Raw genomic sequence first — 23,008 nt, 5'->3', positions numbered from 1 at the left:
GTTAGTCTATGCTGGAGTCTAGTCTGTTGATGAGTTCCTGCAGTGAGACACAGAAACAGGTCAGTCTGCAGTGGAGCTCAGTGACTCAGCAATTCCTCTGAGAGTTCAGTTGGTGCAAGCCTGAATACAGAGTGTAGTCCAGACTCAGCGTAGCTCAGAGAGGTGAGCTTTAGGTGTGCCGGCGCCATAAGATCGGTGAACCGCGGCACGCTGCCGTTTGTGTGAGTGGCCTTTTGAGGGTCTGAGTAGGCCGAAGGCGACGAGTAGAGAGTTAGCTCATAGGGGGCAGAGGAGCTTAAGTAGCTCACCCCTAAGAAGAAGTTACCGGACACCGGGTCCGAAGCTTGCCGGGATCTCCACGACCCAGTAAGATAAACCGGAATCCCTGGAGAACTACAGGTCCCAGAAGCGCTAAAGTGCTGATACGTACCAGAGCCAGGAGACACATAGGCCCCGTAAGTCGGGAGCTTGCACTCCAAGAGAAGGCCCTACCGCAAGGTCAACCAGCGCATACACCCTTCACCCTACAGTGCTCCGGGGAGTGCCTGAAATTCCACCAGTAAAAGGTACTGAAGTGAGTATCGTGTCTGTCCCTGTTCTTGCTCTGGCCCGGCGTAGTCTCCTTGTCCTGCATCCCCGTTGCTATACTGCCCTGAGGCCCAGCTTCACCTGTGGGATGCTATTCCATCAAGCTGCCTTAACATAGAATCATAGAATCATAGAATGGTAGAGTTGGAAGGGACATCCTGGGTCATCTGGTCTAACCCCCTGCTCAAAGCAGGATTCACTAAATCATCTCAGACAGATGTCTGTCCAGCCTCTGTTTGAAGTCGTCCATTGAAGGGGAACTCACCACCTCTCGTGGCAGCCTGTTCCACTCATTAATCACCCTAACTGTCAAAAAGTTTTTTCTAATATCTAATCTGTGTCTCCTCCCATTTAGTTTCATCCCATTGCTTCTAGTCTTTCCTTGTGCAAATGAGAATAAAGATGATCCTTCTACAATGTGACAGCCCTTGACATATTTGTAGACAGCTATTAAGTCTCCTCTCAGTCTTCTTTTTTGCAAGCTAAACATTCCCAAATCCTGCAACCGTTCCTCATAGGACATGGTTTGCAGACCAGTCACCATTCTGGTCGCTCTTCTCTGAACTTGCTCCAGTTTGTCAATGTCTTTTTTAAAATGTGGTGCCCAAAACTGTACACATTATTCCAGATGAGGTCTGACCAAAGAGGAGTAAAGACCGATAATGACTTCACGTGATCTAGACTGCATGCTTCTGTTAATACATCCCAGAATTGTATTTGCCTTTTTTGCTGCTGCATCACACTGTTGACTCATGTTCAGTCTATGATCTGTTAGTATACCTAAGTCTTTTTCACATGTACTGTTGCTTAGCTCTATTTCTCCCATTCTGTATATGCTTTTTTCATTTTTATTGCCCAGATGTAGTACTTTGCATTTTTCCCTGTTAAAAACCATTCTGTTGGTTGCTGCCCACTGCTCCAGTTTATTTAGGTCTTTTTGAATCCTCTCTCTCTCTTCTCTAGTATTAGCTATCCCTCCTAGCTTTGTGTCATCAGCAAATTTAATCAGTTTACCCTCAATTCCTTCATCTAAATCATTGATAAAGATGTTGAACAATACAGGTCCCAGGACGGAGCCCTGTGGTACCCCACTTGAGACATTCATCCAGCTGGATGTGAAGCCATTTACAACCACCCTTTGAGTCCGATCACTAAGCCAGTTATGAATCCACCTAACAGTTGCCTGGTCCATTGCATACTTGGTCATTTTTTCAATAAGGATGGTGTGAGATACTTTGTCAAATGCTTTGCTGAAGTCTATATCTACAGCATTTCCCTGATCCACCCAGTCAGTGATTCTGTCATAGAAGGAAATTAAGTTAGTCTGACATGACTTGTTAGTTACAAACCCATGCTGACTCTGGTTAATCACTTTATTCTTATCCATGTACATACATACATGTTGTTTAATAATTTGTTCAAAGATCTTTCCTGGTATAGAAGTCAGACTCACCGGCCTATAGTTCCCTGGGTCCACCTTCTTCCCCTTTTTGAAGATAGGAACAACATTTGCTCTTCTCCAGTCTTCTGGGACTTCTCCTGTTCTCCAAGAATTTTCAAAGATTATGGAGAGTGGTTCTAAAATTTCTTCTACGATCTCCTTCAGTACTCTGGGGTGTAATTCATCTGGACCTGGAGACTTGAACTCATTTATGTTAGCTAAATATTCCCTCACAATCTTTCTGTTTACAGATAACTTGGATTCCTCTATTCCTTTAAAAGGACAGTGAAGATCAGTTGATTTTACATTTTCTTTCTGAGAGAAAAGAGATTCAAAATAGGAATTAAAAAGTTCGGCCTTCTCAACATCCTCTCTTACCATTTCTCCATTTTCATCCTGTAAAAATCCTATAGCATCTTTGACTTTTCTTTTACTTTTGACATTCCCCCAAAATCCTTTTTTATTGCTTTTGACATCTCTTGCAAGCCTTAATTCATTGTCAGCTTTAGCTAAACTGATACGTGCCCAGCAGGATCTGCAGACTGCATTATAATCTTCTTTAGATATGCCTCCCTCTTTCCATTTAATAAACATTTCTTTCTTTCTTTTTAGCATGTGTTTAAGTTCTGTGTTCATCCATCCTGGTTTCCTTAAACGCTTCCCATTCTTCCTACTTTTCGGGATTGTTAACGATTGTGCTTTGAGAATCTCATTTTTAAAAATTTCCCATCCGTTCTGGACATTTTTGTCCTTAAGGACATCCAGCCATTGGATCCCTACTATTCTCTTTCTGAGTCTCTTAAAATCTGCCTTTCTAAAATCTAACCTTGAAGTTTGAGTCTTCACATGTCTTCCTCCTCTAGTTATCCAAAATTCTATAATAGCATGATCGCTGCCTCCTAGGGTCCCAGCCACCTTTACCTCCTCAACCATTTCCTCCCTGTTTATAAGGATTAGATCCAAAGTAGCAGATCCCCTTGTTTTCTCCCCTACCTTTTGGAAGATAAAGTTGTCAGCAAGAGAGGATAAGAATTTGCTTGACCTTTTAGTTTTACTTGAGAGAGATTCCCAACAAATGTCTGGATAGTTGAAATCTCCCATGACCACTACGTCATATTTTTTGGAGAACTTGGTCATTTGATACATAAAGAGTTCATCCATATCTTCAGCTTGCCCAAGTGGCCTGTAGTAAATGCCTACAATGGTGTCCTTTCCGTTGTTCTCTCCTTGTATTCTTACCCACACAGTTTCCACAGAACTCCCAGTCTCTGAAGCTTCAATCTCTGTGCAGATATACGCTTTTCTAACATACAATGCGACACCTCCTCCTCGTTTATCAAGTCTGTTTCTTGCAAATAAGTTGTATCCTTTTAGCCTTTTATTCCAATCATGTGTATCGTCCCACCAAGTTTCAGTGATTCCAATGACATCATATTTCTTTTCCTGCATTAGTAGTTCCAATTCTACTTGTTTGTTGCCCATGCTTTGTGCATTTGTATAAAAACATTTTAGTTTGTGATTGGTTTCTCTTCCTCCCATATTTTTATTATTTAAATTGTTTTGTCTTTGCTCTTCCTTTCCACTTCCAGTAGCAGAGATCTCAATAGTATTTGTCAGCTGTATGGCTTTTTCTGGCCTTTTGCTTCCCTTCCCACATTGTTCTAGTTTAAAGCTCTCCTGATGAGTGTAGCAAGGCGACTTCCAAATACATGTTTTCCAGTCTTCGTAAGGTGCACCCCATCTCTAGCAAGTAGTCCATCGTATAGGTAATTCATTCCGTGATCCAGAAATCCAAATCCTTGTTGATGGCACCATCGACGTAGCCAGTTGTTCACCTGTAGAATCTTATTCCACCTCATTGTTCCATGGCCATCCACTGGGAGGATGGATGAGAAGACCACCTGCGCTCCCAATTCTTTCACTTTCTTGCCTAAGTCTTCAAAGTCACTGCAGATGGTTTCCAGGTCCTTTCTTGCGGTGTCATTTGTCCCCACATGTATTAGCAGGAATGGATAGTGATCTGTAGGTCTGAAGAGTCTTGATAACCTGTCAAACACATCTTTAATCTTTGCTCCTGGAAGACAGCACATTTCTCTTGAGGTTATGTCTGGTCTGCAGATAGCGGCCTCTGTTCCTCTTAACAGTGAGTCCCCCATAACCACCACTCTCCGTTTTTTCTTCACAACATTCTTCTTTCTCCATCCAGGAGGATTCTGAGGGCTTACAAGGTTATTCATTGCTGGCAAAGTCTTATTTTGCAGCCTCAGTGGACTGCGCAGTGCTGGTGATCCTCACCAGAAGCCACAGGTGGCATCACAAACTTTTCCTATTATAAACATTACATATATCAAACCCCTTTTTTAAAAGAGAGACCCAGGGTACGGGCCCGGGAGCCGACCACCGCGACATCCCTATAGGCCAGGCTAAAGGCCCGGGTACCGAGTCATCCCATTCCCCTGGGCTAGACATCTCTCTTTCCTGGCGTCACGAACAGGATTGCGTGCCCGCTGCAACGACGAAGTGTTTTGCCCGTTGCCACCGGGTACTGTGCGCCTTTATTTTGAACTGTGTACGTAAAGTTGTGGTGAAGATAGCCACCATTGTTGGGCCGTTGAGCGAGAAGAAGGGCGTAACCGCGGGAAAATAAGGGGCATACCTGCAAAAGAGCGCGAAGTCCCGGACACGCCCCACGCATTGACGTCAAATCAGGAAGCTCCAGGTCCTGTACGCAGCGTCGCTGAACGCTCTGACGTAGGACGCAAGCGACGCAAGGTCCTGAAGGCAACCGTCATCAGCGGAGCTGCGGCCTACCGGAAGAAAACAAGAAGGTAGGCCACGGTTAACTAGGGGGGCGCTAAGGTGTCCGTCGCACAGCAGAACGCCGACCTACCGGTCCACATCCCTGAAGCCCAGCCAGCGCCTGATAACGGACAGGCGGAAGCCGCCGCTCCACCAGCAGCGCCAGTAACACCCGTTATCCCTATGACTTTACTGTACATTCCTGGAGCAAAGTGGCTCCCCCAGTACAACGGCAAACCAGATACCCTGTCTGGATTCAAACGGAAGATATGTGGTATCTTGGACATGTACTGACCGATGCTGTGGAGCGGGAAGTGGAAACATGGTTGGCCGCAGACCGGGAGACAGTGTCCGCAATATTCCAAAAACTACAGACTGTCTTTGAGGACCTTACTGAGGCGGACTTCCGGATGAGGTTCTACAGCTGCTCCCAACAACCAGAGGACAATGTTCGGGACTACGCCTGGCGTCTCCAAGGGGCCCTGCGGGCTCTGAACCAGGTTAGTGCGACCAGCTTTGAGAATGAGAACAGAATGCTGAAAGAACAGTTTGTCCGGGGACTGAGGTCTCCAGAGGAGAGCAGGACTGTGCGTTGGTGGTCCCTGGATCATCCAGATGCCACCTTTGACAATCTCAAGGACATGGCTATAAAAGTACTGCAGCCCCTGGAAACAAATACCATCCAACCTTACCAGGGAGGGGTTACCCCAGAGCCTGCTACACCTACCTTTTCCCCGGTGACTGCTGAAGCTAAGGTTCCAGCAACGTCCCCTAAAGAACTGGACAATTTGCGCTCTGAGGTGCGTCAGTTGAGCAAAACCCTGACCACTGTGCTGAGTGCTCTGCAGCTGCGGACGGAGCCTGAGGAAGGAGGGAAAATCCTGCTAGCTGACAGCCCTGAGGATGTCCCCTGGATGCGGAGGAGGAGGAGGCCAATACCACCCTCGCCAAGGACCAGTGACCAGCGCCGTCCACCGAGGGAACCAACCTGCTACCGATGCCGTAAGACCGGACACATCGCTCAGAATTGTCCTTTAAACGGGAAAACCCTGGGTCCGAGGGCCGCCACCCAGGAGTAGACTCACCAGGCCCATCAGACTGGTACAACAGGTTCGTCGGAGGAAGACCTTTCCTGTCCATTGTGTTGGATGGGATCCCAACGCATGCCCTGCTGGACACAGGATCTCAGGTAACCATCATGCCTGAAATCCTCTACAAGAGGTTCTGGTCCATGGACGACCTACGTCCGCCAGCTCCAAATTAGTCTGTATACGCCTCAAATGGACTCCCCCTTAGCCTAATCGGGGTTAAGAATGTGACTGTAAAGGTGGGGAGAGTGGAGCTGAAGGACCAGGGACTTATTGTAGTGGAGACTAACCCTGATGACAGCAACCCATATATGGTACTAGGCACTAATGTTGTTGGTAACTGTTTGGGAGAGGTTGTGTTCTTACTCCAACAGATCGCTGACACTGCCAGACCGAGACAGAGGAGGGCGCTGCAGAGAGAGATCCGCGTCCTGATGTATCAACAGCAAGTGCAGTTAACAGATGGTGAAATCGGTAACGTGAGGGTAACAGACCCTATCCCCATTGTCGTCCCCCCTATGAGTGAAATGCTCATCTGGTGTAGAGCTGCCATAGGTCTTAGAGGACAGAGCTACCAGGCGGTAGTAGAACCCCTTTGCTCTGAGCACAGACCCACGCTCTTAACCACCAGGGGAGTGGTAGATGTACGTAATGGGAGGGTGCCTGTCCGTCTTCTTAACATAGGGGAAGATGAGGTTAAACTGCCACGTTATGCCACTGTTGCTAAGTTACATGCTGTCAACAGCAATTGTATCCATGAGGCGGAGTCCTTAACTTCACCAGAAGAAGTGGAGGATAATGACCCTGCAACTCAGGTGGAGGACTGGTGTCAGCAGCTCCATGTTGGGACAGACACCACTCCTGCCCATCAAAAACAGGGTGTACACCGGGTGGTTCAAGAATACTCGCAGGTGTTCAGTAAACATCCACTAGACTTCGGGAGGATTAAGGGGGTTCAACATCATATCCCCACAGGCAACCATTCCCCAATTAAAGAACGTTATAGGCCTATACCCTCAGCTCACTACCAGAAGGCAAAAGAAATGCTGCATGACATAAGGAAGGCGGGAGTAATTAGGGATAGTTGTAGTCCCTGGGCGGCTCCTCTAGTGCTGGTTAGGAAAAAGGATGGGAGCATGAGAATGTGTGTAGATTACCATCAAGTAAATCGCATTACACATAAAGATGCATACGCTTTGCCATGCATAGAGAAGTCACTAGCTGCCTTAAAGTCTGCAAATTACTTTTCTACCATTGACCTCACTAGTGGTTACTGGCAGGTCGCTGTGGCTGAGGAGGATCGGGAGAAGACGGCCTTCACCACCCCGATGGGACTCTGCGAGTTCAATAGCATGCCATTTGGACTCTGCAATGCCCCTGGAACATTCCAGAGATTGATGGAGTGCTGCCTGGGACACCGCAACTTCGAGACTGTGTTACTTTACCTGGATGACATAATTGTGTACTCCAGAACGTACGAGGACCACTTGAAACACCTGGCAGAGGTATTTGAGTCACTGTCCCGGTACGGGATGAAGTTGAAGCCCTCAAAGTGCCACCTGCTCAAGAGAAAGGTACAGTACCTGGGGCACATTGTCAGTCCAGAAGGGGTAGCACCAGACCCGGAGAAAGTCACAGCCATCCAGAAGTGGCCGGAGCCGAAAAACCTCAAGGAGGTGCGTCAGTTCCTGGGACTAGTAGGATACTACCGAAGGTTCGTAAAGGACTACACTAAGAAGGCAGCTCCTCTGCAAGACCTCCTGGTAGGGCAGTTCCCCAAAGGCAAAAACCCTCCATTCCACTGGGGTAAAGAACAGGCTGAATCATTTCAGGAGATGAAGGAGATTCTGACAGGTGATGAGATCCTAGCCTATCCTGACTACAGCCAACCGTTTCTGCTGTATACAGATGCCAGCAACGAAGGCCTGGGAGCTGTCTTGAGTCAGAAGCAGAATGGGCAAGAGAAAGTCATCGCATATGCAAGCAGGAAGCTCCGCCCGACTGAGAGGGACCCAGAGAACTATAGCAGCTTCAAGTTGGAGTTCCTGGCCTTAGTCTGGGCCATCACTGAGCGGTTCAAGCACTATCTAGCCTCCAGCAAGTTCACTGCCTTTACTGATAACAACCCCTTGACCCATCTTGAAACAGCTAAGTTGGGGGCTCTGGAACAGCGATGGATGGCTCGGCTGTCAAACTACCAATTTACAATCAAATACCGGGCGGGCCGCAAGAACGCCAACGCCGATGCCCTGTCTAGGATGCCTCACCAGTCAGACACAGAAGAAGAAGTGGATGACTTGTAAGAGATTGAGCTACCTGCCTTTCATCGGAATGGGATGATCCATGAGCAGAGAGTCTCCAACAAGCAGCATGGAAAGACGTTAAACCCCCTGCCTCACCACAGCTGGAAAGAGACCCAGGACAGCGACCCGGTTGTCAGCTGCATTAAACAGCTGATAACCCAAAGAAGGTGCCTCCCTGGAGAAAGATGTGTCTCTCCAAGCAAAGCAGCTGTGGAATGAGAGGAGCCGGCTGTTTATCTACCGTGAGAAGTTGTGCCAGAGATACGTCAATCCCAGAACCCATGAGATGGTATGGCAGATAGTGGTCCCGAAGACAGACATCCAAATGGTATTAGAAGCCTACCACGATCAGGCGGGGCACTTTGGCTGGAAAAAGCTAGAGACCTTGCTGAAGTGTCGATTCTACCGGATAGGAATGCGCAGCTCCATTGAGAGGTGGTGCCGGGACTGTGGACCCTGCGGCCTAAGAAGAAAGGACTTCAGCAGCCAGAAGGCACCCCTGCAACCCATCAAGACGACTCGACCTCTGGAGATCGTGGCCCTGGACCATGTCAAGCTGTCCCCCAGCAGGTCAGGGTACTCCTATGCTCTGACTATGGTGGATCTCACGTTTCCTGGTGGTCTCCCCTGTCAAAGACCTGACAGCAGAGACAGCAGCGAAGACGTTCCAAGCGTACTTCTGCAGACCCCATGGATACCCTGAGCAGGTACTGACTGACCAAGGCCCGGCCTTTGAGGCTGAATTGTTCAAAGAGTTCTGCCATCTCTACGGGTGTAAAAAGATCAGAACTACACTGTATCACCCACAAACAAACGGTCTCTGTGAAAAGATGAACAACATCATCATCGATCTACTGAAGACCATACCACTTGAAGAGAGAAACCAGTGGCCAGACCTACTACCTGACCTAGTGGATCTGTATAATCATATACCAGTAAGTTCCACCAATTGCACTCCGGCATATCTCATGTGGGCAAGGCCAGGAAAGCTGCCCATGGACCTGGAGCTTGGTGTTGTTGAACCTGAAGCTGATATGACCACTGAGGACTGGGACACCACCAGACAAGAGCAGTACAGAAGGGTACAAGCTTGTGTCAAGAACAGTCTTACTCGGGTGAGAGAAAAACCGGAAATCCAATACAACAAGAACGCACCCGCAGAACCTTTCACACCTGGTGAAACAGTATTTAAAAGAAAAAGACGCAACCACAAACTTGACGACCAATGGGAAAAAGACCCCTACACTGTGTTACCATCAAAATTTGACAACAAAAAGACCTGTATCATCAGTCGTGATGGAGGAAAAACATCTGCTACAGTGTCCAGGGACCATCTAAAATTGTGTCCACATCTACTAAAGACTCAGGAAGAAGTGTCTTTCACAACCCAGGAAGAACCTAAAGAAACAGTGATACACACTGACCTTGGACACTTCCCAGCGGATTGGCCTCAGATCGGAGGTGCAGTAATCATTCCAGTACTCCAATTCTATGAACAGCCAGAAAACCCTCCACAGCAAGTTGAACCTGTAAGTGCTGCAGAAGAGCCAGCTCAAGAAGTATCCCCGGATGAAGGATCCCCGGCAGGAGCAGAGCAAGAGGGCCCAGCCAATGGTAGACTTGCCAGTCCAAGAGAGAGGTTAAGGCAGTTTTACAACATGGTTACACGTAGAACTGGTAGAGTAACTGAGGATATAGATACTGACACTCCATTAACCACAGCACTATGTAGATCAGTATGCAGCACAAGAGGTAAACCTCCTGCTAGGTACACTGAGTAAAGTAGCAACATTTCAGAGAATATATATAGTTACCCCTGGGGTATTGTGTATTAAATTGTAATATACTGCATAACTGTGTGTTGTCATGCTTATTAATTTGTGCTTTTTCCTACTAATTTCTTTATCGCCTATATAATGAACTGCGTGGCTGAGGACTGTGTGCAGCCCAAAAACTCTTTATTGTATATAATTGCGCTCCCTGGAGTGCCCCTTTCAGGTGAATCAGAAGAAAAACCTGTCTGGAGTGGCTTTTGTGGAGGTCCAACACCGGATCTTTATGCCCTGCAGCCACCCCAGGGCCTATGTAGAGGGTTTAAGACAGGTCCCTCAAAACCACCAAAGTACTCTACCTTGTGAGATGGACATCCTGTATGGGAACCTCACCAAAGGAGATTTGGGTTCTGAGGACACTCTGCATTTGTTTTGTTATGCAACTTTTAAGATTTGTGCCTCCCATAAAGGGAAGAATGTTCAAGTATTACTTATGTTTTATATTGTTATTGTTTTTATAAAATGTACTTCAACCCGGGAGTGGTAAGTTTAACTAGGGGGGAATGTGAAGCCCAGCTGTGCTTGGCATCACAGACCCAGAAGGGTGTATTGAAGGATTCCTCCACAAGAGGCCCCCATAACCATTCACACAACTCCACCTCAGACCACCAGAGGGAGCTCCTTAGGGAGATATATAAGGGAAGGTGGGGCCAGGCAGCAGTTAGTCTATGCTGGAGTCTAGTCTGTTGATGAGTTCCTGCAGTGAGACACAGAAACAGGTCAGTCTGCAGTGGAGCTCAGTGACTCAGTGACTCAGCAATTCCTCTGAGAGTTCAGTTGGTGCAAGCCTGAATACAGAGTGTAGTCCAGACTCAGCGTAGCTCAGAGAGGTGAGCTTTAGGTGTGCCGGTGCCATAAGATCGGTGAACCGCGGCACGCTGCCGTTTGTGTAAGTGGCCTTTTGAGGGTCTGAGTAGGCCGAAGGTGACGAGTAGAGAGTTAGCTCATAGGGGGCAGAGGAGCTTAAGTAGCTCACCCCTAAGAAGAAGTTACCGGACACCGGGTCCGAAGCTTGCCGGGATCTCCACGACCCAGTAAGATAAACCGGAATCCCTGGAGAACTACAGGTCCCAGGAGCGCTAAAGTGCTGATACGTACCAGAGCAAGAAGACACATAGGCCCCGTAAGTCGGGAGCGTGCACTCCAAGAGAAGGCCCTACCACAAGGTCAGCCAGCGCAGGACAGAGACAAAGTTAGGCCTAGCTCCAGGCAAGTCAGAAACTTACTACGCAGCAGCAAGAATCAGGAGGCCCAATACCTGCTCATTGGGGAGGATCCGGACATACACCCTTCACCCTACAGTGCTCCGGGGAGTGCCTGAAATTCCAACAGTAAAAGGTACTGAAGTGACTATCGTGTCCGTCCCTGTTCTTGCTCTGGCCCGGCGTAGTCTCCTTGTCCTGCATCCCCGTTCCTATACTGCCCTGAGGCCCAGCTTCACCTGTGGGAAGCTATTCCATCAAGCTGCCTTAACATCAGCCTCAGTGGACTGCGCAGCGCTGGTGATCCTTACCAGAAGCCACAGGTGGCGTCACTAACTTTTCCTATTATAAACATTACATATATCAAACCCCTTTTTTAAAAGAAAGGCCCAGAGTACGGGCCCGAGAGCCGACCACTGCGACATCCCTATAGGCCAGGCTAAAGACCCGGGTACCGAGTCATCCCCATTCCCTTGGGCTAGACAACAGGATATTAAGAAAAATTTTAAATTGGCAATAATCACGCCTCTGTGAAAACTCATGGGCTACAATACTGTCACTGCGCAAAGTTAAAGTTACTCAGGTGACCAAGAAATCCCAGGTTCCAGGAAAAACTTGTTTAAGCCATGGTGAGTTCCAAATGACCACTGCCCTTCCTCCGCTGCTGCAAAGCATCCTGGGAGTTGCAGTCTGAGGGCTCAGGTAAGAGGTCATTTTTGGACATTGCAGGCAGATCATCTAGCTCTCTCCTGTTACAAGTGAAAATCATCAATACGATGCTGTGGGGCGCAAGATTTCCTTTCCCAATTAGGAGGAGCTAACACTCTGTCATTTGCATACCATGGATTAAGTCTCCTGAGAGACCAACAAAAATTGCCAATGCTGACTGGATTTCAAGTCATCATGGCAGGATATTGTGAAAAGTTTTTAATTAGCAATAATCACACCTTGGTTAAACCTCATGGGCTACAATACTGCCACTGCACAAAGTTAAAGTAACTCAGGTGACCATGAAATCCACACTTCCAGGAAGTGCTCGTTTAAGCCATGGTGAGTTCCAAATGACCACTGCCCTTCCCCGGCTGCCGCAAGGCATCCAGGCAGTTGCAGTCTGAGGGCTCAGGGAAGAGATCATTTTTGGCCATTGCGGGCAGATCAGCTCGCTCTCTCCTGCTCCAAACGAAAACCATCAATACGATGCTGTGGGGTGCAAGATTTCCTTACCCAATTGGGAGGAGCTAACACTCTGTCATTTGCATACCATGGATTAAGTCTCAGGAGACACCTACAAAAATTGCTGATGCTGACTGTATTTCAAGTCATCATGGCAGGATATTGGGAAAAGTTTTCAATTAGCAATAATCACGCCTCGGTTAAACCTCATGGACTACGATACTGCCACTGTGCAAAGTTAAAGTAACTCAGGTGACCAAGAAATCCCCACTTCCAGGAAGTGCTCGTTTAAGCCATGGTGAGTTCCAATTGACCACTGCCCTTCCTCCGCTGCCACAAAACATCCTGGGAGTTGCAGTCTGAGGGCTCAGGGAAAAGGTCATTTTTGGATATTGCAGGCAGATCATCTAGCTCTCTCCTGTTCCCAGCAAAAATCATCAATACGATGCAGTGGGGCGCAAGATTTCCTTTTATAATTGGGAGGAGCTAACACTCTGTCATTTGCATACCATGGATTAAGTCTCCTGAGAGACCAACAAAAATTGAATATGCTGACTGTATTTCAAGTCATCATGGCGGGGTAATGGAAAAAGTTTTCAATTAGCAATAATCACACCTCGGTTAAACCTCATGGGCTACGATATTGCCACTGCACAAAGTTAAAGTAACTCAGGTGACCAAGAAATCCCCACTTCCAGGAAGTGCTCGTTTAAGCCATGGTGAGTTCCAATTGACAATTGCCCTTACCCCGCTGCCGCAAGGCATCCTGGCAGTTGCTGTCTGAGGGCTCAGGGAACAGGTCATTTTTGGCCATTGCGGGCAGATCAGCTTGCTCTCTCCTGTTCCAAGCGAAAATCATCAATACAATGCTGTGGGGCGCAGATTTCCTTTCCCAATTGGGAGAAGCTAACACTCTGTCATTTGCATACCATGGATTAAGTCTCCTGAGAGACCAACAAAAATTGCCGATGCTGACTGTATTTCAAGTCATCATGGCGGGATATTGAAAAAAGTTTTCAATTAGTAATAATCACGCGTCGGTTAAACCTCATCGGCTACGATACTGTCACTACGCAAACTTAAAGTAACTCAGGTGACCAAGAAATCCTCACTTCCAGGAAGAACTCTTTTAAGCCATGGTGAGTTCCAAATGACCACTGCCCTTCCCCCGCTACCGCAAGGCATCCTGGCAGTTGCAGTCTGAGAGATCAGCGAAGAGGTCATTTTTGGCCATTGCGGGCAGATCAGCTTGCTCGCTCCTGCTCCAAGCGAAAACCATCAATACGATGCAGTGTGGAACAACATTTCCTTTCCCCACTGTGAGGAGCTAACACTCTGTCATTTGCATACCATGGATTAAGTCTCCTGAGAGACCAACAAAAATTGCCTATGCTGACTGTATTTCAAGTCATCATGACGTGATATTGGGAAAAGATTTAAATTTGCAATAATCACACCTCGGTTAAAGCTCATGGGCTACGATACTGCCACTGCGTAAAGTTAAAGTAACTCAGGTGACCAAGAAATCCCAGCTTCCAGAAATAGCTTGTTTAAGCCATGGTGAGTTCCAAATGACCACTGCCCTTCCTCCGCTGCCGAAAAGCATCCTGGGAGTTGCAGTCTGAGGGCTCAGGGAAGAGATCATTTTTGGACATTGCAGGGAGATCATCTAGCACTCCTGTTTCAAGCAAAAACCATCAATACGTTGCAGTGCAGCAAAACATTTCCTTTCCCCACTGGGAGGAGCTAACACTCTGTCATTTGCATACCATGGATTAAGTCTCCTGAGAGACCAACAAAAATTGCCGATGCTGACTGTATTTCAAGTCATCATGGCGGGGTATTTGGAAAAGTTTTCAATTAGCAATAATCACACCTCGGTTAAACCTCACGGGCTACGATACTGCCTCTGCGCAAAGTTAAAGTAATTCAGGTGACCAAGAAATCCCCACTTCCAGTAAGAGCTCGTTTAAGCCATGGTGAGTTCCAAAGGACCACTGCCCTTCCCCCGCTGCCGCAAGGCATCCTGGCAGTTGCAGTCTGAGGGTTCAGGGAAGGGGGCATTTTTCGCCATTGCGGGCAGCTCGGCTAGCTCTCTCCTGTTCCAAACGAAAATCATCAATACGATGCTGTGGGGTGCAAGATTTCCTTTCCCAATTGGGAGGAGCTAACACTCTGTCATTTGCATACCATGGATTAAGTCTTCTGGGAGACCAACAAAATGTGCCTATGCTGATTGTATTACAAGTCATCATGGCCGAGTATTGGAAAAAGTTTTCAATTAGCAATAATCATGCCTCGGTTAAACCTCATGGGCTACGATACTGCCACTGGCGCAAAGTTAAAGTAACTCAGGTGACTAAGAAATCCCAGCTTCCAGGAAGAACTTGTTTAAGCCATGGTGAGTTCCAAATGACCACTGCCCTTTCCCCGCTGCCGCAAGGTATCCTGGCAGTTGCAGTCTGAGGGCTCAGGGAAGAGGTCATTTTTGGCCATTGCGGGCAGATCAGCTCGCTCTCTCCTGCTCCAAGCGAAAACCATCAATACGATGCAGTGCAGAACAACATTTCTTTCCCCACTGGGAGGAGCTAACACTCTGTCATTTGCATACCATGGATTAAGTCTCCTGAGAGACCAACAAAAGTTGCTGATGCTGACTGTATTTCAAGCCATCATGTTGGGCTATTGGGAAAAGTTTTCAATTAGCAATAATCACGCCTCGGTTAAGCCTCATGGGCTACGATACTGACACTGCGCAAAGTTAAAGCAACTCAGGTAACCAAGAAATCCCCGCTTCCAGGAAGAGCTCCTTTAAGCCATGGTGAGTTCCAAATGACCACTGCGCTTCCCCCCGCTGCCGAAAGGCATCCTGGGAGTTGCATTCTGAAGGCTCAGGGAAGAGGTCATTTTTGGCCATTGTGGGCAGATCAGCTCGCTCTCTCCTGCTCCAAGCAAAAGCCGTCAATACGATGCTGTGCGGCGCAAGACTTCCTATCCCCACTGGGAGGAGCTAACACTTTGTCATTTGCATATGACTGTATTTCAAGTCATCATGGCAGGGTATTGAGAAAAGTTTTCAATTAGCAATAATCACGCCTCGGTTAAACCTCATAGGCTACAATACCGCCACTGCGCAAAGTAAAGTAACTGAAGTAACCAAGAAATCCCAGCTACCACGAAGAGCTCGTTTAAGCCATGGTGAGTACCAAATGACAACTGCCCTTCCCCCATTGCCGCAAGGCATCATGGGAGTTGCAGTCTGAGGGGGTCAGGGAAGAGATCATTTTTGGACATTGCAGGCAGATCGTCTCACTCTCTCCTGTTCCAAGCGAAAACCATCAATACGATGCAGTGCGGCGCAAAACTTCCTTTCCCCACTGGGAGGAGCTAACACTCTGGCATTTGCATACCATGGATTAAGTCTCCTGAGAGACCAAAAAAAATTGCCGATGCTGACTGTATTTCAAGTCATCATGGCAGAATATTAGGAAAAGTTTTTAATTAGCAATAATCACGCCTCAGTTAAACCTCATGAGCTACAATACTGCCACTGCGCAAAGTTAAAGCAACTCAGGTGACCAAGAAATCCCAGCTTCCAGGAAGAGCTCGTTTAAGCCATGGTGAGTTTCAAATGACCACTGCCCTTCCCCCGCTGCCGCAAAGCATCCTGGGAGTTGCAGTCTGAGGGCTCAGGGAAGAAGTCATTTTTGGCCATTGTGGGCAGATCAGCTCTCTCTCTCCTGCTCCAAGCAAAAACCATCAATACGATGCTGTGCGGCGCAAGATTTCCTTTCCCCACTGGAAGGAGCTAACACTCTGTCATTTGCATACCATGGATTAAGACTTCTGAGAGACCAACAAAAATTGCCAATGCTGACTGTATTTCAAGTCATCATGGCGGGGTATTGGGAAAAGTTTTCAATTAGCAATAATATAATCATGCCTTGGTTAAACCTCATGGGCTACGATACTGCCACTGCGCAAAGTTAAAGTAACTCAGGTGACCAAGAAATTCCATCCTCCAGGAAGAGCTTGTTTAAGCCTTGGTGAGTTCCATATGACCACTGCCCTTCCCCCGCTGCCGCAAAGCATCCTGGCAGTTGCAGTCTGAGGGCTCAGGGAAGAGGTAATTTTTGCACATTGCAGGCAGATCAGCTCGCTCTCTCCTGCTCCAAGCACAAACCATCAATATGATGCTGGGAGAACCTAACACTCTGTCATTTGCATACCATGGATTAAGTCTCCTGAGAGACCAACAAAAATTGCCAATGCTGACTGTATTTCAAGTCATCATGGCAGAGTATTGGGAAAGTTTTCTATTAGCAATAATCACACCTCGGTTAAACCTCATAAGCAACGATACTGACACTGCACAAAGTTAAAGTAACTCAGATGACAAAGAAATCCCGGCTTCCAGGAAGAGCTCGTTTAAGCCATGGTGAGTTCCAAATGACCACTGCCCTTCCCCTGCTGCCGCAAAGCATCATGGGAGTTGCAGTCTGAGGGCTCAGGGAAGAATTTATTTTTGGCCATTGCGGGCAGATCAGCTTGCTCTCTCCTACTAAAAGCGAAAACCACCAATACGATGCTGTGGGGTGTTGGCATATGCAACAGATAAGGACTTATTATAAGTGAAAGGAGGACTTCATACTAACCAGACAGCAGATGGCGATAGTGTGTAAAGTTATATGCTTGCTGTAATGGTGGGAGGAAATCTCTCAATTGTTGGTTGTTTCTTTCTTCCTGTGTTTTTATCTTTTTCCTGAATGTGTTATGTCAGCAGCACACGGACTGTGTGACATTGAATTGTATCTCATGTTTAACCAGTATGAAGTAAATACTGTTTACTCAAGATATCTTGCTGATTGAAGATCTCGTAAGTATAGTGGTGACTGTAAGAAGATGCACTCTGCGACTGGTTATGGGCCCAGACACTGCAGGCCCGCACTACAAGAGGATCCTGGTTTATAACCCCAGATAACGGAGCACACAGATAAGCTCTGTAAACAGAAGGAAATAAATCCAAATACAGAGTGACTGAGCAATTCATGATCCCACAAGCTGGATATAATTACAGAGAATTCAGCACAGGCAGGAAATACAGGAACTATCAGCAAGAAAAAACAGGAGAATATCTTCAGTACAACTCTCTAAACAATTAAGACTATATAAAGATGATGAGTAACACAGAACTGAAATTCACAGTAGCTAAACTGAAAAGTGAAAATTATCAGTTATGGAAATTCAAACTAGAGATGTTGTTATCTAAGGATGATTTATGGGAAGTAATTGTTAAGACCAGATCAAGATAATCAGACATGGGATAAGAAGAATAGACAAGCGAGAGCCACCATTAGCTTATTAGTGGATGATGCTCAATTAATACATATAAAAAATGAAGAAACAGCGAAAGGAATTTGGGAAAAATTAAGAAAACTGTATGAAAGACCTAGCTTGAATCACAAGTTATTTTTATTAAGAAAGCTTTACAGTATGAGATTGAGTGCAAATGACGACATGCAGAAGCACATATTCTCAATGATGGAAGTGATATCACAGCTAAGATCTATTGTTGAAGACATTAAAGAAAGTCATGTAGCAGCTATATTATTGTGCAGTTTACCAGATTCGTATACAGCCTTGATAAATGCCCTTGAGACGAGACCAGAAACTGACATTACATTAGATTTTGTGAAAACAAGACTAATAGATGAATATCAGAGAATAAAAGAACAAAGAAATTATTCTTCTACTGAAATTGACAGTGAAAACGCTCTTAAAGCTACATAATTTAAAAAACCCTATAATAAAGAGGCAAGAGAATGCTTCAGATGTAGGAAAAAAGGTCATTTAAAGAATGACTGTACCATATGGAAAGCAGAACAACAAAAATTACAACATAAAAAGCATACACAGAAAGTAAAAAACACAATTTCCGATTCATGTGAGAATAATTGGAATGGCACATTTAAAGTAACAGACAAGAAATCATCACTTGGTTGGTTTATTGATTCAGGAGCAACGAGTCATATGACAAATGACAAGAATTTATTTACTGATCTTGATTTAGATAAGAAAGAAGCCATTTATCTTGCAGATGGAAGCAAAATAACCGCAGAAGGTATCGGACAAGGTATGCTAAATTGTTCAAACAAGTTCGGACAAGATTCAAAGATACTTGTACAGGATGTGTTGTATGTTCCAAAATTGGAAGGCGGATTATTATCTGTGAAACGTTTAACAGCAAAAGGACTTACGGTAAAATTCAAAGACAATGAGTGTGCAATTATTGCAGGAAACAAGGTGATAACCAAAGTCAAGGCAGATGAACAATTATATCATTTTGACACACCAAAGGAACAGATGAAGGTATGTACACATGATCACAAAAACTGTATTCACATGTGGCATGGACGTCTAGGACATAGACACCCTGACAGTATAAGGGAACTATAGAGAAAAGAATTGACAAAAGATTTAAACATATCAGATTGCTCAATTACCGTAAGATGTGAATGTTGTATAAAATCCAAAGCCACAAGGATATCTATTCCAAAACGAAGTGAGATGAAAAGCAAAAGACCACTTGATTTGGTGCATACTAACGTATGTGGACCTATGAAAGTGACTACATCAGGAGGCAATAGATACATATTGACTTTTATAGATGACTACTCAAGATACACAGTCACATACTTAATTAAAAACAAAAGTGAAGTTTTTGATAAACTTGTAGATTATGTAACAAGATCAAGTAACAAATTTCAAAGGAAGCCAATTGTCATCAGAAGTGATAATGGAGGTGAATTTACAGGTCACAGAATAGAAGACTACTTAAGACAAAATGGAAAAGAAAACCAGAAAACTGTTCCATACACACCTGAACAAAATGGAGTAGCAGAAAGGAAAAACAGAACTCTAACAGAAATGATAAGATGTATGCTGACGGATTCCAAACTACCAGAGAAATATTGGGGTGAGGCAGCAATGACAGCTACATATCTACAGAACCGACTTTTTTCCAGAAAACTGACGAAAACTCCATATGAACTGTGGCAAGGTATGAAACCAAGTGTCAATCATTTAAAAGTTTTTGGATGTAAAGTTTTTATATTCATTCCAACAGAAAAACGTTCCAAACTTCAAAACAGATCCATGGAAGGAATATTCGTTGTATATAGTGAAAATTGCAAAGGATATAGAATCCTAGATCCCAAAACAGACAGAGTTACGGAGAGTAACAGTGTGACATTCATTGAAGATTTAAATGAGGACATTATGATTTCAGTTGAAACAAAAAATGAGAAAAACAATAGTGACATAACTGAAGAAATATCTGATGAGAAAGAAGTAGAAATCAATGAAGAACAAAATACTGAAAGTGAAGAATCACAACTACAAACAGACACAGAACCAAGACGTTCAATGAGAGAGAACAAAGGAAAAACACCAAAATGTCTCTCATACAAGACAAGCATAAGAAAAATCTATGAGCCTACCTCTTGGGAAGACATATCTAAACTTCCTGAAGAAGAAGCTAATAAATGGATAGAAGCAACAGAAACAGAAATTAAATCCATGCATGATTCAAATACATGGACACTAACAGATTTACCAGAAGGAAGAAAATCCATAGGATGTAAATGGATTTTTAAATTAAAATACCAAACAGATAGCACAACTGAAAGATACCAAGAAAGACTCGTAGCTAAAGGGTATTCTCAAAAATATGGAGAAGACTATGATGAGACATTTGCTCCAGTTGTCAAACACACTACAATAAGAACTTTACTTACAGTTGCAGCAATGAAACAGATGGAACTGAGACATCTGGATGTAAAGACAGCTTTTTTGAATGGAGACTTAACGGAAGACATTTACATGGAACAACCTCCAGGATTCAAAGATGAAAGAAATCCAAACAAAGTTTGAAAACTACAGAAAAGCATATATGGTTTAAAGCAAGCATCTAAAGCGTGGAATGACAAAATCACGGAAGTACTTACAAATGAAAAATTTCAAAGAAGCAAAGCTGATCCATGCTTATACACAAAAAGGCTGATTAATAGATGGATTTATGTACTCATATATGTAGACGACATTTTGATTTGTTTTAAACAAGAAAGGGATAAAGAAAACATTCTAAAAATCCTGAAGCAACATTTCAAAATCAAAGACTTGTGAAATGTAAAACAGTACCTAGGAATACAGGTAGAAAGAGAAGAAGACGTAAGTTTCCTACTGAATCAAAATCACATGATTCAAGACATAACAGAAAAATTTGGATTAAAGGATGCAAAAACAGTAAAGTCTCCAATGGAAACTAATTATCTCAAAGAGATGAACAGTGAAAAAAATATGCTACCAAATAATGAAGAATACACAACAGCAATAGGAAAACTACTGTATCTAGCGACCGTTACAAGACCAGACATTGCAGCAGCAGTAGGAATCCTGAGTAGAAAGGTATCAAAACCAAATAAAGCTGATTGGAATGCCGTGAAGAGAGTAATGCGTTATTTGAAAGGAACTAACAATGTTAAGCTGAAATTACCCACAAGTGATAATTGCATTTTAACAGGATAGGTTGATGCAGATTGGGCTGGAGATCCAACTGACAGAAGATCTACCAGTGGACATATTTTTTTTCTCTCAGGTGGACCAATAAGTTGGACAAGTAAGAAACAGTCAATTATGACACTGTCTTCAATAGAAGCAGAATATGTTGACGCAGCACATGCGATTCAAGAAGTACTGTGGTTAAGACAATTGTTGACAGAATTAGGACAACCACAGTTGGAACCAACAAAACTGAAAGAGGAAAATCAAGGATGTCTTGTTCTTGCTCAGATGGAAAGAATCAATCCAAAAACCAAGCATATTGATGTGAAATATAATTTCTTGAGAGATCATTAAGAACAAGAAGTCTTGAAGTTAGAGTATTGTCCTACTGAAGAAATGACAGCAGACATCTTCACGAAGGCGTTGAATGCTGATAAACACCAGAGACTAATAAAAAAGTTGGGTTTGATTGAATAAGTCCTTACTGTTAAGAAAGGATGTTGGCATATGCAACAGATTAGGACTTATTATAAGTGAAAGGAGGACTTTATACTAACCAGACAGCAGATGGTGATAGTGTGTAAAGTTATATGCTTGCTGTAATGGTGGGAGGAAAGCTCTCAAGTGTTGGTTGTTTCTTACTTCCTGTGTTTTCTTTTTTTTGTGAATGTGTTATGTCAGCAGCACACAGACTGTTTGACACTGAATTGTATCTCATGTTTAACCAGTATGAAGTAAAAAATGTTTACTCAAGATATCTTGAGCTGATTGAAGCTCTCATAAGTACAGTGGTGACTGTAAGAAGATGCATTCTGCGACACAGGTCAAAAGATTTTCTTTCCCGACTGGGAGGAGCTAACACTCTGTCATTTGCATACCATGGATTAAGTCTCCTCGGAGACCAAAAAAAATTGCCAATGCTGACTGTATTTCAAATCATCATGGCGGGCTATTGGGAAAAGTTTTCAATTAGCAATAATCACGCTTGGGTTAAACCTCATAGGCTACGATACTGCCACTGCGAAAAGTTAAAGTAACTCAGATGACCAAGAAATCCCGGTTTCCAGAAAGAGCTCTTTTAAGCCATGGTGAGGTCCAAATGACCACTGCCCTTCCCCCGCTGCCTCAAGGCATCTTGGGAGTTGAAGTCTGAAGGCTCAGGGAAGAGTTCATTTTTGGCCATTGCGGGCAGATCAGCTGGGGCCCTCCTGCTCCAAGCGAAAACCATCAATACGATGCTGTGGGGTGCAAGATTTCCTTTCCAACTGGGAGGAGCTAACACTCTGTCATTTGCATACCATGGATTAAGTCTCCTGAGAAACCAAAAAAATTGCCGATGCTGACTGTATTTCAAGTCATCATGGCGGGGTAATGAGAAAAGTTTTCAATTAGCAATAATCACGCCTCAGTTAAACCTCATGGGCTACGATACTGCCATTGCGCAAAGTTAAAGTAACTCAGGTGACCAAGAAATCCCCGCTTTCAGGAAGAGCTCGTTTAAGCCAAAGTGAGTTCCAAATGACCACTGCCCTTCCCCAGCTGCCGCAAAGCATCTGGGGAGTTGCAGTCTGAGGGCTCAGGGTAGAGGTCATTTTTGGACATTGCGGGCAGATCAGTTCGCTCTCTCCTGCTCCAAGCGAAAATCATCAATACGATGCTGTGGGGCGCAAGATTTCCTTTCCCCACTGGGAGGAGCTAACACTCTGTCATTTGCATACCATGGATTAAGTCTCCTGAGAAACCACCAAAAGTTGCCGATGCTGACTGTATTTCAAGTCATCATGGCGGGGTATTGGGAAAAGTTTTCAATTAGCAATAATCGCGCCTCAGTTAAACCTCATAGACTACGATACTGCCACGGCACAAAGTTAAAGTAACTCATGTGACCAAGAAATCCAGGTTTCCAGAAAGAGCTCGTTTAAGCCATGGTGAGATCAAAATGACCACAGCCTTTCCCCCGCTGCCGCAAGGCATCTTGGGAGTTGCAGTCTGAGGGCTCAGGGAAGAGATCATTTTTGGC

The 23,008-nt window shown here is 44.9% G+C and overlaps 15 non-coding genes and 1 pseudogene across 15 annotated transcripts; all 16 read right to left on the bottom strand.

The window, feature by feature from the left end:
- Positions 1-11,740: 11,740 nt before the first annotated feature.
- On the bottom strand, positions 11,741-11,824 carry LOC141168015 (U4 spliceosomal RNA; annotated as a pseudogene).
- Positions 11,825-12,104: 280 nt separating this feature from the next.
- LOC141167743 (U4 spliceosomal RNA) lies at positions 12,105-12,245 on the bottom strand. The gene has a single exon (XR_012251533.1). It is a non-coding gene; the product is annotated as a U4 spliceosomal RNA (small nuclear RNA).
- A 280-nt stretch (positions 12,246-12,525) lies between these two features.
- Positions 12,526-12,666, bottom strand: LOC141167771 (U4 spliceosomal RNA). Its single transcript, XR_012251561.1, has one exon. It is a non-coding gene; the product is annotated as a U4 spliceosomal RNA (small nuclear RNA).
- A 280-nt stretch (positions 12,667-12,946) lies between these two features.
- On the bottom strand, positions 12,947-13,087 carry LOC141167676 (U4 spliceosomal RNA). The gene has a single exon (XR_012251469.1). It is a non-coding gene; the product is annotated as a U4 spliceosomal RNA (small nuclear RNA).
- A 279-nt stretch (positions 13,088-13,366) lies between these two features.
- Positions 13,367-13,507, bottom strand: LOC141167887 (U4 spliceosomal RNA). Its single transcript, XR_012251672.1, has one exon. It is a non-coding gene; the product is annotated as a U4 spliceosomal RNA (small nuclear RNA).
- A 280-nt stretch (positions 13,508-13,787) lies between these two features.
- On the bottom strand, positions 13,788-13,928 carry LOC141167923 (U4 spliceosomal RNA). Its single transcript, XR_012251704.1, has one exon. It is a non-coding gene; the product is annotated as a U4 spliceosomal RNA (small nuclear RNA).
- Positions 13,929-14,206: 278 nt separating this feature from the next.
- LOC141168099 (U4 spliceosomal RNA) lies at positions 14,207-14,347 on the bottom strand. Its single transcript, XR_012251851.1, has one exon. It is a non-coding gene; the product is annotated as a U4 spliceosomal RNA (small nuclear RNA).
- A 280-nt stretch (positions 14,348-14,627) lies between these two features.
- LOC141167911 (U4 spliceosomal RNA) lies at positions 14,628-14,769 on the bottom strand. Its single transcript, XR_012251692.1, has one exon. It is a non-coding gene; the product is annotated as a U4 spliceosomal RNA (small nuclear RNA).
- A 279-nt stretch (positions 14,770-15,048) lies between these two features.
- LOC141167922 (U4 spliceosomal RNA) lies at positions 15,049-15,189 on the bottom strand. Its single transcript, XR_012251703.1, has one exon. It is a non-coding gene; the product is annotated as a U4 spliceosomal RNA (small nuclear RNA).
- Positions 15,190-15,432: 243 nt separating this feature from the next.
- On the bottom strand, positions 15,433-15,567 carry LOC141167980 (U4 spliceosomal RNA). Its single transcript, XR_012251753.1, has one exon. It is a non-coding gene; the product is annotated as a U4 spliceosomal RNA (small nuclear RNA).
- A 280-nt stretch (positions 15,568-15,847) lies between these two features.
- Positions 15,848-15,988, bottom strand: LOC141167824 (U4 spliceosomal RNA). Its single transcript, XR_012251612.1, has one exon. It is a non-coding gene; the product is annotated as a U4 spliceosomal RNA (small nuclear RNA).
- A 280-nt stretch (positions 15,989-16,268) lies between these two features.
- LOC141167834 (U4 spliceosomal RNA) lies at positions 16,269-16,414 on the bottom strand. Its single transcript, XR_012251622.1, has one exon. It is a non-coding gene; the product is annotated as a U4 spliceosomal RNA (small nuclear RNA).
- Positions 16,415-16,666: 252 nt separating this feature from the next.
- On the bottom strand, positions 16,667-16,806 carry LOC141167801 (U4 spliceosomal RNA). Its single transcript, XR_012251590.1, has one exon. It is a non-coding gene; the product is annotated as a U4 spliceosomal RNA (small nuclear RNA).
- Positions 16,807-21,877: 5,071 nt separating this feature from the next.
- LOC141167833 (U4 spliceosomal RNA) lies at positions 21,878-22,018 on the bottom strand. Its single transcript, XR_012251621.1, has one exon. It is a non-coding gene; the product is annotated as a U4 spliceosomal RNA (small nuclear RNA).
- A 279-nt stretch (positions 22,019-22,297) lies between these two features.
- LOC141167769 (U4 spliceosomal RNA) lies at positions 22,298-22,437 on the bottom strand. The gene has a single exon (XR_012251559.1). It is a non-coding gene; the product is annotated as a U4 spliceosomal RNA (small nuclear RNA).
- Positions 22,438-22,717: 280 nt separating this feature from the next.
- On the bottom strand, positions 22,718-22,858 carry LOC141168389 (U4 spliceosomal RNA). The gene has a single exon (XR_012252126.1). It is a non-coding gene; the product is annotated as a U4 spliceosomal RNA (small nuclear RNA).
- Positions 22,859-23,008: the final 150 nt, after the last annotated feature.

This window comes from Phyllobates terribilis, unplaced genomic scaffold (genome assembly GCF_046119375.1).
Source record: "Phyllobates terribilis strain yellow unplaced genomic scaffold, ASM4611937v1 Scaffold_11__3_contigs__length_659146591, whole genome shotgun sequence".
Taxonomy (NCBI): domain Eukaryota; kingdom Metazoa; phylum Chordata; class Amphibia; order Anura; family Dendrobatidae; genus Phyllobates; species Phyllobates terribilis.
The sequence above is the reverse complement of the archived record's forward strand: the minus strand, read 5'-3'. Positions and strand labels throughout refer to the sequence as shown.